We start from the raw sequence: 10735 nt of genomic DNA, 5'->3' as shown, positions 1-10735 counted from the left end.
ACAATTCGACGGCAATGTCACCCACTCCAGTACCCTTGCCTGGAAAATCCCATGGACTGAGGAGCCTGGTAGGTTATAGTCCATGGGGTCGCAAGCAGCTGGACACGACTTAGCAACTGAACAGCAACAACAATTCTCAACCCTGAGCTGAGCAGAGACTGTCGGGAACAAGGCAGAATCAGGAAAAACAACGGCCAGCTGCCGTGACTGTCCAGGCCTGAATCGGGGACGTTCAGCCCAGGGTGGGGATGTGGAAGATGCTGGAATCTGATGGAAGAGCCCACAAGATCTGACAGATTGGCTGTGGCTGGGAGAGACAGGGAGTCTTCCAGGGTGATGTCAAGGGTTCTGGCCCGGAAGGGAAAGCTGTCCCTGCAGGTGAATTAAGAGATGAGGAAAGAACTTAGTATATTTAAAAATAAAACCAAGCATAGGGAGAAGAATTTGATGTGCAAGGCTCCCGGGGTGAAGGGAACCGGGGGAGGAGTGGACCTTGTGTGCGTGCATTTCGGGGCGGGTGACCGGGGCCTGGTGAATAACGGAGGAGGCCAAGCCTTTGACGAGGAGAGGCTCCTGGAAGCTGGGGTGGGAAACAGCTCCGTGTGGAACACTCGGGAACTTCCAGGGGACTCTGGCCCCCCGGGGTGGGCCTCCTCTGTTCGGGCAGGAATGATGCTGTGAATATTCTAGAAGCCTGGAGTCACACTAACACAACTCACCTCAGCTCTCCTGCCAGACCATCCCTGGGCAGTGGGGATGGGGTTGGGTGTGGGGGGCGGGGAGGTGGAAGTGGGGAGGGGCAGAGGGGGAGCTCTTCAGTGGTCGAAGTGGAAGGAAGTCTGCCTTCTCTACTGTTCCTGCCCCCACCATTTCCCCTCCCTGGAGGCCCACCCAGGCTTCTTGGAGACACTGGCCAGATAAAGGCATCTCCTGCTCATGACTAGGGGGTTAAGTGAGGCCCAGGAGAATTTCCTGGAGAGTCCAGGAGAACTCTGAGCTCCAGGGATGAGGCCTGATTCCACCTTTTGTTGGTAACTTATGACTTAACCTGTACCCTCCTGATCCCATCCCTCACCATCCACTAGCCCTCCACACCCTACTTACTTGTCTGTCTATTGACATGTGCAAGCCCATCTCATTGTCCTCTTTCCCCCATCCACCACCCCCACCAGACAGAGCAGATCTGAGTACTGACTTGGCCACCTCCTGGGCTTATGGCTGGGACATGCTCCCTGCCCTCTCTGGGTCTCGGTTTCAACTCCTGTAAAATGAGGATGTTAATCCCTGTCTACCTAGAGGTGGTTGTGGGGGCATCACATGCCACGTTATGAAACACCCAGTGCGCCTCTGGGGACAGCTGGCACTTGTGGGGAAATTCCCCTCCCCCATCCTCCTCGGGTGAAATAGAAGAGCCAGCCCTCTCTGCGGCACCCCAGACCCCCCTGTCCTGGTCCTTCCCTCAACAGGGAGGCCCCTGCACCATCCTGCTCCTCACTAACCTGCCACAGCAAGGATGGAAGGAGACGGCAGGGTGCAGAGGAGCCGGCAGCTGTTGCTTCTCCTTCTCGAACATTCCATCCTGGAGCACACAAATGCTGCCCTCTGGAAAGGGGCAGGAGGGGAGCAATAAAGGATTAGGATCAAGGAACGAATGGTAGAATTTTAGGCAGCAGTTCACAGGTGAGGAGAAAATATTCACCAAATTGTATTCCTGGTAAGGAAAGGGCCTTTGTCAACTGTAACGTGCTGTACAAACGCAAGCATTGCTATGATTGCTGTAACTTGTTTGTCTGATCCTCAGAATAATACAATGAATTGGGAGACGTTATTGCATCCATTTCAAAGAGAAGGAAACCAAGGCTTGGAACCAGCAGCGGGCACCGGGCACTGGTCTTTCCAGGGCACCTTGCCCACCTCCACCCGTGTCGCTCCTGACATCTCCTCGGTGGAGCCCCACTGACTGATGCGCTTAGCCCCAGGCCGGGGCCAGGATCCAGCAGCCCACCACTGCTGTGGGCCCTCCATGCAGCATGGAATGAAGATTGCACCTTACAAACGTCACTCGTCACCAGGCAGTGGCTCTCCTTGGACTGCCTCCTGCCTGAGTTCATGAAAAGCAATTTACTGTGTATCAGGTGGCACAGGAGACATGAGGAAGGCCCCGCCCTGTGCAGCCTTTGGGGTCTGGCTGAGACAGTAGGCTGCCGAGCAAGCCTTTGATTAAAGCTAGGAAGAAAGGATGCCCACAGGCCCAGCTGAGCCAGTCCAAAGGGGCCCAGAGCCTCATTCCAGTCACACTTGCCTGCAGGTCATCCTCTCTGATGCTTCAGCTCTAACTGCTGAGCCCAGAGCAGAGATCCAAAATCTCCCAGGGCCAGCCCTCCCTCCGTGGACCACCTTGCTGTGCCCAGCTCAGATGGGGATGGACTGGCCTGGCCACAAAGGTCTCAATTGCAACGTAAGGATTTGGGGCTGAATGAGGCCGACCAAGACAAGGGTGAGGTAGAGTCTATGCAGTCCTGCTGAAGATCTGGGTAGGTTGAGGAAGCATTTAGGGAAATTATCTAATGGTGGGTGAGTGATGGGTGACACAGGAGAGCAGGAAATGTCAATTTTGAGATAGCCATCAAGGAGGCCAAACTTGGGCCTTCTCAGATCTCTGCTTTAATGGTCTCTGTGTGAGAAATAGAAACTTTTCAGAATCCTTCCTTCTAGTTATTCACCTATTTATCCACCCATCCATCCACCCACCCATCCACCCATCCATCCATCCATCCATCCACGCACCCACCCACCCACCCATCCATCCATCCATCTATCCACCCACCCACCCATCCACCCATCCATCCATCCATCCACCCATCCATCCATCCACCATCCACCCACCCATCCATCCACCATCCACCCATCCATCCACCCATCCATCCACCATCCACCCATCCATCCATCCATCCATCCATCCGATACATACAGAGTCCATCCTTGGTGTTTGGTGTGGAACTCTGTGAACCTAGGCTTAGAGGGCACCTCAGATGGGCCCCAGGGTCAGAGGGAGGGTCCATCATACTGGACAATAACCATGATGTTAACTGTCATACTCAAAGTATTAACTTGGTACCATGCTAAGTGTCAGACAGATATTCTCAGCATGGCCTCCCCACAACCACCGCATGGAGTAGATCTCATTAGCCCATTTATAAACGAGGGCACTGAGGCTGAGAAAGATTAGTGTCTCATCCAAATTCCCATCATCCATAGATGTTGGGGTTAGGACTCACATCTAAGTCCACATGACCCCAAAGCCTGTGCTCCCAGCTTGTTCTAATGCCTAATGTGTGATGGGGCTTTGGAGAATGGTTGTGGGTATGGGCTTGTGTGCAGACCATGTGTCGAATGCCCCCTCTGCCAGACTATTCTCTTGTTCAGTCCCAAGAGCAGGGCCACAGAGTAGGGAATGGAAGCTCCCGTGGGAACCAAGCCAGGTCTTGAAAAAGACTCTGGGCATATCATAGTATGAAGTGGTTCTTCAAGCAGCTGGATTTAGTGTTTCCCAGGTTGGAGGAAGGCAGACACGGCACATTAAAAATGACTGTGAGGAGTGTAAATTATCAGGCACAGCTGCTTAGGTTTATGCACTTTGTAATTCTTGCTCTGTTCCGGTGTGATCTGAAATGAAATATGGGCAAACTGTGCCCATTATCGTGGGTGGGCCTGGTGTCTTCCGGCTTACTTATCCCTTCTAATCCACTTGGCAGTTTACGGGCCCGCCAAAGAGCTGCCAGCCTCAACACCTCCTGAATTTTTTCAGCCAAGGATCATCCCTCCTCCCTGCCTGCCATGGGACAGAAAACGGAGGAAGCCAGGAGTTCACACTGGTGATGCAAGGAGGCAGGGCAGAACAGTGCACAGCAAACTCTGACACAAGTTCTCTGCGGTCAGTTCCCTCTGTGTCTAAGAACGAGGGCTCTGGAGATTACCTTGCTGAGTGAACTTTGGTGCCTCTGAGCCTCTCGGAGCCTCCATTCCCTGACTTTGAGATTGGACTTGGTAAAACACATGCCAGCTCTAGCTCTCTGCTAGGGCCACCTGGCACAGAGCGCAGACGCTGACTCAGAGGTGCCCCAGGGGTTCCCTGATGGCTCAGTTGGGGAGAATCCGCCTGCCAGTGCAGGAGACATGGGTTCGACCCTGATCCAGGAAGATCCCACACGCCAGAAGTCACTGCAATGAGAAGCCTACGCGCTGCAGCTAGAGAGTAGCCCTCGCTCTCTGCAGCTAAAGAAAAGCCCGAGCGGCAGTGAAGACCCAGCAGAGTCAAAAGTAAATAAAGTTATAGTTTATAAAAGGTGCCCCTGGTTCACGGGGAAAGATGCCTGTCTGGTCAGTCTACTATGGTCATTTGATTGGCGATGCTACACAAAGCATGTATTTATAATTCCTAATAGATGCCTCTAAGGGCCTTTCCTTCCTGGCACCAGGGCTTCTATGTGCTCGTCTGTTTAACGGAGGTGGTAATACCTGTCTGTTTGTAAGCTGAAGTGTTAGGCCAGGAGAATCAGAGTTTTCCTCTGTGCTCCTGTAGCATTTTGTACAGGCTACTGTTGGCTGATACATGTCACCTGCTATCCTGGGATATTTTGAGGGCTGGCATCTGATTTATCTCTGGGTCCCTGGCATCCAGCATAGAGCCTGGTACAGAGCAGGCACCAGTGAATGTCTGACAAAGGGATGGAGAGATGAGTGCATATGTGGAAAAGGGATGAATGAACGCACAAAAGCATTCCAACCTCATAGAGTGTTAGTGAATATTAGCTCCGTGTTGCTAGGGTCATGGGAATGGGGGAGGGAAATGGAATGTGGAAGATAAGACGTCTAGAGTGTCCAGGGTGAGCAAGAAGAACAAGGACACAGCAGAACAGGGAGGGGGTGTGCACAAGCCGGCACCCTGTCTGGGAGATGAGCAGGCCTGGCTCCATAAGAAGGCCAGCGAGGTGGTGGGCACTGCCTCCATCTGAGGGCACTGGGGCAGGACCCAGCCCCTGGTGTTTTCCATTTTGTTGAGCAAATGGGATTGCCCTTGTTGCTTTCTTTGATGATCTACATAATGCAGTCTCTTGATAAAAACATTCACTCAGAACAGAGAGTAAACAGAAAAAACAAAAAAAAATCTCTCCAATCCCACCACTGCAAAGTAACCACTGGTAAGATTCAGGTGATACTTTTTTAGACATCTGGGCACCTAAATACATATGCACAGGCATATATATTAAATATGAATACAAAGCTACAGAATGAGACACTACATGCTGTGCCATAACCTAATTTTGTCACTCAGCAGCGTGTTGGAACACACTCGTCTGTGTCATCATTTTAAAGTAAAGAATTTCAGCTCAGAGATGTGAGGCCCTTGGCCCACACGTCTGCCCTTTGGGTTCTGTCTTTGCCTGCCTTGTTTCCTTCCTCTCCTTCCTCCCTTCCTTTGTTTCTTTTCTTCTTAAAGGAATTGATTCACTGGAAGCACAGACACAAAGAATTATAAGTCTTGGCATAGAGTATGTAAATGGATGATATTTAAATGCTGTTTTTTATTTGACTCTAAACCCAAAAAGCAGTCTGCATGGAACGTGCCGAGCTGCTGTGCTGATTATGTAGATCCTTGTCTTTTCTCTTCTTCTGAAAAGCCCAAAGCCTTAATTGAAAGTGCAACAGTGCATCTCTGTGGCTGGGGAGCTGGCAGGTGTAGAGCAAGCAGGGGCTTGAAATGTGCTTGGGGGAGGTGGGGGGTGGGGTGGGGCTTGTGTGTCCCTGTCCCCACTGCTGGTAGGAAAGGAATGTGTCCCAGCTGGCCTGCTGTCCTGGGGGTGAGGAGGAGACCTAGAGGGCAGAGCCACTCCAGCCAGCTCACAGCCTGGTGAGAAATAAATGCTCACTGTATTGCAACACTGTGATTGTCGAGGTCACTTGTTCTGTGGCCGTGGTTGACCGATACATCAGGGATACACTGCTGAGTTACTCCAGCCTCAGATCCCAGTTCCCTCATCTGAAAAATAGGGGTAGTGATGATCTCTCTACTAGGGCTGCTGTGTGTGTGAGATGGGCTCCTAGCTGCACAGATGGTAGTGAGCACTCTGCTAGTATGAGCTGTTATTAAACGGGTGACCTTAGAGTGAGGCTTTTCAAATCACACAACCCCTTCATGGGCTGTGGAACCAACTTAGTGCGTCAGTACTGGCCCTTTTCTTTTGGTAGAACAGAAAGTTATCACAATACTCACCGTTAGAAAGTCATGTAGGATTTGGTTTAAAGTGTGTATATAAAACAGATTTCTTCGTGGGTCACAGTCCAGAGGACTGGAGAGCCTCTGCCTGAGCGAGGTCAGGCTGTTTTCTTCCCTGGAGGCTAGTCAGGGTTGATGGGGCAGGAGTGGGGGTCGGGGGGATGCCAAGGGCAGAAACGTGGAGGCTGCCCCAGCCTGGCCTCCTAACCTCCTCTACCTCAGTAGCTTGAGGGGTAGGGGGGATCCCCAGGCAGGATTGATGGGGACACATCCCCCTCCAAGTTCTCAGCTGCCCTTTTCCTGGTCCTCCCAGAGCACTTAGGTATAGTCCAGAATGGGCAGGATTTAGAGTCAGGCTGGGACACAGATCCCAGCTCTGCCCATTGCTAACAGAGGAAACTAGGGAACATTTTCCCCTTCGTGAAATGAGGCTGTGGAGTTCTTACCTCAAAGGTATTGGATAAGACAATTGTTACTATCCTTGTTTTTCAACAAATATTTATTGAGCTCCTCCAAAGTGGGGAGGGGGAGCCCAGTCCGGCACACAGTAAGCATTTAATAAATGGGAGCGACTATTATCATTATTATTTGTGTAATTTCCAGCATTTTTCTTGTTTTCACTTCAATCTTTCATTCAATTGCTTAGTCTACAAACAAGTATTGAGTGCAGCATACTGGGGCGTAACAAGGATCCAGGTGTGACCCCCGCCAGAGGCTGGCTCCTTGTTGACAGACCTACATTGCAGTGAGGGGTTAAGAGCTCTGAGTCTAGAACCTGATGGCTTGAGTCTGAATCCAGGCTCCTCTACTCACAGCTGAGTAACCTGGGGCTGTATACCCGGTCTGCCTCCCCCATGAAATAGGGCCCATTAGGAACACTCACGAGGTTGCTGAGGAGCCAAGTGAGTATTCACGTAGACTGAGCGCTGGCCTTTAGGAAGCACACAGCAAGGGTGTGTTGGCTGCTGCTGCTGCTCTCCAAGTTCAAGTGTGTGACCTGGAAGGGGACCCAGGAGACTCTTCCAGCCCAGAGGAGGCAACACACTTCATCTCAGTGCCAACTGCCTGGAGTGCTGTTTTGAGAAGGATTCTGAGACCAAATCTGGGCTCAGTAAATACGTAAATGAGTAGCTGGAGCTGTCAACATGGTTAAAGGAAGGAAGAATGGGTGTGCAAATTCACATATTTGCCACCCCTGATCCAGCCTGATCTTCTGATTTCACAGCAAGGGGGCTGAGCTCCAGAGAGGGGAAGGGACATGCCCTGAGTCTGAGCTGGCATTTGAGCCAGGACTTTTGACTCAATCCGAGGCTCCTGATGACTTCCTTCTGCCCAGTGTGTTCCAGGAAGCTCTGTAGCATATCTCCACACCTCCTCTGCTGAGGTTTAGTAGTTTGCACTGGGCTTAATTGGGCTTGGGAACATTTGAGGCAAAATATAGGCCCGTGGAGAGTGTTCGCTTGAATGGCACTTTTTGCAATGATGAATGTGCTTGTTTGGATTTGAATGAGACAGAATCAGCAGATACAGTATTGCGCTGGAAACTGAAGGGGTGGAGAACTCTTCTTTTTTCCCTTGAAAAGGCATGATTTTTTTTTTTAATATTGCAATTAAACAGCCCTTTGGGCTGATTTTGCTTCTCTGCTGCTGACATTGAAAAATGCCAAACAAAGAGAGCAGCCCAGCTCTCCTTGAGTTGGGCCTCCAGGGATGGGGAGGCGGCCGCCAAGTCTCTCGGGAAAACTGAGTAAGGGATGACGACACTGTCTTGGGAAGCGTGGCTTCCTGTCCTATAAGGAAAAGGCCCCCGGCATCCAGGAAGGACCATCAGCCCTTGCTGCAAGCTGCCCATCTTCCCTGAAACCCAGGAATGACCCTGCTTGCTTAGGAGCCCGAAGTCTGTGTATCTCAGTCCCTACCTGGGGGCCAAAGATTTGGAGGACTGGGTATGGCAGACAGGCCTTAAAAGGAGCTATCTCAGTCCTAGAGGAGCCGTTGGCATTTGAAGGTCACCTTACATCTGAACCCTCTCCCACACGTGGGAAAATCTCAAGATAGTGGAGATGAAGGGTCATGCCTTTCACTCTGGAAATCAAGGCAGAACAGTTGGTCTCATCTTTTCTCCCTAAAAGCTGGATTGTGGACTTAGCTCAGAACTATGCTGGGACCTTGGAAGGAGGGACACAAGGCAGGGGAATCATCAGGAATGGTAGCAAGAAAGGAAACCATGGCAGTTAAGAGTGTGGGGTCTGGAAATTACCAGCCAGGCGGAATCCTGGCTCTTCCATTTACTGACTGTTAATATTGGACCACTTGCTGCACCTTTCTGTGCCTGTTTCCTCATCTGTAAAATGAGCAAGCACAGGTGAAGCATCTGACATGTGTCTGGACCTAGTGAGGGCTCAAGGAAGGCTAGCTGACGCTGCCACTTGTGATGGTGGTGACGGCAGATTCCAGCTGATGGAGACACATCTTCCATGAGACCCCCAGTTATGCTGCAGGGACACCCCAAGCACACAGATGCCAAGGCATGGTTGCGGCTGGGTCCTCAGTGGCCTGGCCCTCTAGGCTCAAATCAATATCCTTTCAACAAGCCTCTTTTCTGCTCAAGTTGCTTAAGTCTCTTTTTGTTGTCCTTAACCAAGACCCTGAAGGGTACACGCCATAATTAATCCACAGAATGATTTAGAGGAAGCTCCAGAATCTATTTGTGTGGTCAGGGTTGCCTCAGATTAAGAGTGTAATATATGTCATCTGTCTGATCCTCCACACGCCCCCCTGGGAGGGACAGAGCTCCTTCTGTTTTCTACTTGCTAGTAAGTACTTGTAGATTCACAAATGAGATAAGGGATGTGAGGGCTCTTGATAAATGAGGAAGAATTTCACCAGTGGTTCATATTTCTGCAGAGTATGGCAGGATCTTCAATACACCTCAATTCGTATCTTATTTCCTTGCACAAATCATCCCCAGCCCGAAAACCTTGGTCTTCTCATCAGTAAAGTGGGAAGAATAGCCCCCAGAAAATCCCAAAAAAGAATATTGTCATGAACCACAATGCAAGTGTTGGATGGAGAGACAATGGCAGATGTTACTAAAGAGGGGGTGGGGAAGATAGGGAAAGGGGATTAAGAGGCACAAACTACTATGTATAAAAGCTACAAGGATATATTGCACAACACAGGAAATCTAGCCATTGCTTAATAATAACTATAAGTGAAGTATAATCTACAAGAATTTTGAATCACTACATTGTACACTTGAAACTAATGTAATATTATGAAACAAGTATACCTCAATAAAAAAATTTGAGAACAAAAATAGGTGATAATAGTGTAAAAACTCTAACAGTGTATCACATCTTTTTGCTGTTTAAAAGCATTCTGGGAAGCCAATCCCAGAGACCAAAAATACCCCTTTAAAAAAAAAAAAATCAGAGACTTAACACACTCTTATGCCTATGGTAAAATTAATTAGATTATGCAACAACTGCAAAGTATTAGATTAAACTCGAAGAAGACAAAAAAAGAAAAAAAAAAAAAGAATTTTCTGGTTCTTTCAGACCTCAGGGCAGGGGAAGAGCTCTGGGACTTGGGGGACAGGGAGTGGGCATGTGGGCAGGAGAGGCCTGTGCTGGGCAGAGGGCCCACTCAGCTCCCCCCAAGATGGGAGCATGGCCTTTGTATGGCTCTCGGCTTTAGGAGTGTTCAAGCCACTTGCAGTCAGTTTCCAGGACTGCATGTTCCCAGGGGCTCAGCAATGTTCAGGCTATCCCAGCGATCCAAGCTCCGCTGGATTTTTTTGTGTGTGTGTGGAGAGAAGGGTGGTTAGACATTGCAGGGTGGGATCGGGGAGCTTCTAAGAGCTTAACAAATCTATAGCAGTTAAAAGAAATGTTTTTGGAGTTAAAGTGGGTCCAGCTTAGAATCCCAGTAACACAACCAACTAGCTGTGTGACCTTAAACAAGTTAATTCACCTCTCTGAGCTGTAATTTCCCAATCTAGCACTCATAGAGCTCGGGGGAAGAGTAAGTATTTAGCACTGAGTCTTCATAAACAGTAGTTAATTACTATTACATTGTTGCTGAATTTATCTTATCAATCACTTCCCAACGTATTCTCATTATCTTTGACCCCAGGTCTCTACCGCACCAGAGGGGCGGGGGATCCATCAGAGCAAGAGTTTAGCTACCAACAGATCTTGGCCTGCTCAAGGCTCCCAGGCGAGGCCTTCTTGGAGTTCACTGGTATTTGGAGCAAACCACAGCCTGGCTCTCGTGTCCAGGAATGTGTCTGGTGCACAGACAGAGCTCCCCAAATGAGAGCTATAGGTATTATTTTGGGCACAGGACCTCATTCAGGAAGTGGATGAGTTTAATTACAGGAAAACTGTGAATAATGTCATCCTTTTCATTCCTGTAACTGTGACTTCCAGCACCTGTTCCATTCAAGAAAAAAAT

Source organism: Oryx dammah, unplaced genomic scaffold (genome assembly GCF_014754425.2).
Source record: "Oryx dammah isolate SB20612 unplaced genomic scaffold, SCBI_Odam_1.1 HiC_scaffold_28, whole genome shotgun sequence".
Taxonomy (NCBI): domain Eukaryota; kingdom Metazoa; phylum Chordata; class Mammalia; order Artiodactyla; family Bovidae; genus Oryx; species Oryx dammah.
The sequence above is the reverse complement of the archived record's forward strand: the minus strand, read 5'-3'. Positions refer to the sequence as shown.